This window comes from Arachis hypogaea, chromosome 7 (assembly GCF_003086295.3).
Source record: "Arachis hypogaea cultivar Tifrunner chromosome 7, arahy.Tifrunner.gnm2.J5K5, whole genome shotgun sequence".
Lineage (NCBI taxonomy): Eukaryota > Viridiplantae > Streptophyta > Magnoliopsida > Fabales > Fabaceae > Arachis > Arachis hypogaea.
The window spans coordinates 38,882,793-38,886,649 of record NC_092042.1 but is presented as its reverse complement, the minus strand read 5'-3'; the positions used below and the strand labels follow the sequence as shown (position 1 = coordinate 38,886,649).

Sequence of the window (3,857 nt, the reverse complement as noted above, 5' to 3'; positions counted from 1 at the left end):
TATGAGCAGAAGCAAAGACAAAAGCATTCTTGTTGAGGCTGACCCTGAACCTGAAAGGACCTTGAAGCGAAAGCTAAGAGAAGCTAAGGCACAACTCTCTGTAGAGGACCTAACAGAAATCTTCAAAGAAGAAGAAGACATGGCAGCCGAAAACAACAACAATGCCAACAATGCAAGGAAGGTGCTGGGTGACTTTACTGCACCTACTCCCGACTTCTATGGGAGAAGCATCTCTATCCCTGCCATTGGAGCAAACAACTTTGAGCTTAAGCCTCAATTAGTTTCTCTAATGCAACAGAATTACAAGTTCCATGGACTTCCACTGGAAGATCCTCATCAGTTCTTAGCTGAGTTCTTGCAAATCTGTGACACTGTCAAGACTAATGGGGTTGACCCTGAGGTCTACAGGCTTATGCTCTTCCCTTTTGCTGTAAGAGACAGAGCTAGAACATGGTTGGACTCACAACCTAAAGAAAGCCTGAACTCTTGGGAAAAGCTAGTCAATGCCTTCTTGGCAAAGTTCTTTCCACCTCAAAAATTGAGTAAGCTTAGAGTGGAAGTCCAAACCTTCAGACAGAAGGAAGGAGAATCCCTCTATGAAGCTTGGGAAAGATACAAACAATTAATCAGAAAGTGTCCCTCTGATATGCTTTCTGAGTGGAGCATCATAGGTATTTTCTATGATGGTCTGTCTGAACTGTCCAAGATGTCTTTAGATAGCTCTGCTGGAGGATCTCTTCATCTGAAGAAGACGCCTACAGAAGCTCAAGAACTAATTGAAATGGTTGCAAATAACCAATTCATGTACACTTCTGAAAGGAATCCTGTGAACAATGGGACAAATCAGAAGAAAGGAGTTCTTGAGATTGACACTCTGATTGCCATATTGGCTCAGAACAAAATATTGACTCAGCAAGTCAATATGATTTCTCAAAGTCTGTCTGGAATGCAAAATGCACCAGGTAGTACTAAGGAGGCTTCATCTGAAGAAGAAGCTTATGATCCTGAGAACCCTTCAATGGAAGAGGTGAATTACATGGGAGAACCCTATGGAAACACCTATAATCCTTCATGGAGAAATCATCCAAATCTCTCATGGAAGGATCAACAGAGACCTCAACAAGGTTTCAACAATAATAATGGTGGAAGAAACAGGTTTAGCAATAGCAAGCCTTTTCCATCATCTTCTCAGCAACAGACAGAGAGTTCTAAGCAGAACACCTCTGACTTAGCAACCATGGTCTCTAATCTAATCAAAATCACTCAAAGTTTCATGACTGAAACAAGGTCCTTCATTAGAAATTTGGAGGCACAAGTGGGTCAGCTGAGCAAGAAAATTACTGAACTCCCTCCTAGTACTCTTCCAAGCAATACAGAAGAAAATCCAAAAGGAGAGTGCAAGGCCATCAACATGGTCAAATTTGGAGAGGAGGGAGAGGCAGTGAACGCCACTGAGGAAGACCTTCATGGACGTCCACTGACCTCCAATGAATTCCCCAATGAGGAACCATGGGAATCTGAGGCTCACACTGAGGCCATAGAGATCCCATTGGATTTACTTCTGCCATTCATGAGCTCTGATGAGTATTCTTTCTCTGAAGAGGATGAGTATGTCACTGAAGAGCAAGTTGCTAAATACCTTGGAGCAATCATGAAGCTAAATGACAAGTTATTTGGAAATGAGACTTGGGAGGATGAACCCCCTTTGCTCACCAAAGAACTGGATGACTTGTCTAGGCAGAAACTGCCTCAAAAGAGACAGGATCCTGGGAAGTTTTCAATACCTTGTACCATAGGCACCATGACCTTCAAGAAGGCCTTGTGTGACCTAGGGTCAAGTGTAAACCTCATGCCTCTCTCTGTAATGGAGAAGCTAGGGATCTTTGAGGTGCAAGCTGCAAAAATCTCACTAGAGATGGCAGACAACTCAAGAAAACAAGCTTATGGACTTGTAGAGGATGTTCTGGTAAAGGTTGAAGACCATTACATCCCTGCTGATTTCATAGTCCTAGAGACTGGGAAGTGCATGGATGAATCCATCATCCTTGGCAGACCCTTCCTAGCCACAGCAAAGGCTGTGATTGATGTTGATAAAGGAGAATTGATCATTCAAGTGAGTGAAGAATCCTTTGTGTTTAAGGCTCAAGGATATCCATCTGTCATCATGGAGAGGAAGCATGAAGAGCTTCCCTCAAAACAGAGCCAAACAGAGCCCCCACAGTCAAACTCTAAGTTTGGTGTTGGGAGGCCACAACCAAATTCTGAGTTTGGTGTTGAACCCCCACACTCAAACTCTAAGTTTGGTGTTGGGAGGTTCCAACATTGCTCTGAGCATCTCTGAGGCTCCATGAGAGCCCTCTGTCAAGCTACTGACATTAAAGAAGCGCTTGTTGGGAGGCAACCCAATGTTATGTTTTATCTATTTTCCTTTGTTATTTTATGTTTTCTGTAGGTTGATGATCATGAGAAGTCACAAAATCAATTGAAAAAGCAAAAACAGAATGAAAAATAGAAAGAAAAATAGCACACCCTGGAGGAAGATCCTGCTGGCGTTTAAACGCCAGTAAGGCTAGCAGATGGGCGTTTAACGTCCAGTCTGGCACCATTCTGGGCGTTTAACGCCCGAAATGGGCACCAGACTGGCGTTAAACGCCAGTAAAGGGCAAGAACTTGGCGTTAAACGCCAGAAATGGGCACCAGCACGGCGTTTAACGCCAGAATTGGCACAAAGGGCATTTTTGCTCGCCACTTGGTGCAGGGATGACTTTTCCTTGACACCTTAGGATCTGTGGACCCCACAGGATCTCCACCTACCCCACCACTCTCTCTCTTCTTCACCCATTCACCAATCACCTCAACACCTCTTCCCCAAAAACCCTTCACCTATCAAATCCCATCTTTCTCTTCACCACTCACATCCATCCTTCATAAAACCCCACCTACCTCACCATTCAAATTCAAAACACTTTCCCTCCCAAACCCACCCTCCCTTAACCGAACACTACCCCTCTCCCCACCCCTATATAAACCCATCTTCACTCCTTCATTTTCACACAACCTAAACACTACTTCTCCCCCTTTGGCCGAACCACAAAGCCATCTCCATCTCCTTCATTTCTTCTTCTTCTACTCTCTTCTTTCTTCTTTTGCTCGAGGACGAGCAAACCTTTTAAGTTTGGTGTGGTAAAAGCATTGCTTTTTATTTTTCCATAACCATTTATGGCATCCAAGGCCGGAGAAACCTCTAGAAAGAGGAAAGGGAAGGAAAAAGCTTCCACCTCCGAGTCATGGGAGATGGAAAGATTCATCTCAAGGGTGCATCAAGACCACTTCTATGAAGTTGTGGCCTTGAAGAAGGTGATCTCCGAGGTCCCTTTCAAACTCAAAATGAGTGAATATCCGGAGATCCAACATGAGATCCGAAGAAGAGGTTGGGAAGTTCTTACCAACCCCATTCAACAAGTCGGAATCTTAATGGTTCAAGAATTCTATGCCAATGCATGGATCACCAAGAACCATGATCAAAGTATGAACTCGGACCCAAAGAATTGGCTTACTATGGTTCGGGGAAAATACTTGGATTTTAGTCCAGAAAATGTGAGGTTGGCATTCAACTTGCCCATGATGCAAGGAGATGAACACCCTTACACTAGAAGGGTCAACTTTGATCAAAGGTTGGACCAAGTCCTCACAGTCATTTGTGAAGAGGGCGCCCAATAGAAGAGAGATTCAAGGGGGAAGTCGGTTCAACTGAGAAGGCACGATCTCAAGCCTGTGGCTAGGGGATGGTTGGAGTTTATCCAATGCTCAATCATTCCCACTAGCAACCGGTCCGAAGTTACTATAGACCGGGCTAT

At 44.2% G+C, this 3,857-nt stretch overlaps 1 non-coding gene across 1 annotated transcript; it reads right to left on the bottom strand.

Annotated features, from left to right (window-relative positions):
• Positions 1 to 544: 544 nt before the first annotated feature.
• Positions 545 to 652, bottom strand: LOC112704777 (small nucleolar RNA R71). Its single transcript, XR_003155384.1, has one exon. It is a non-coding gene; the product is annotated as a small nucleolar RNA R71 (small nucleolar RNA).
• Positions 653 to 3,857: the final 3,205 nt, after the last annotated feature.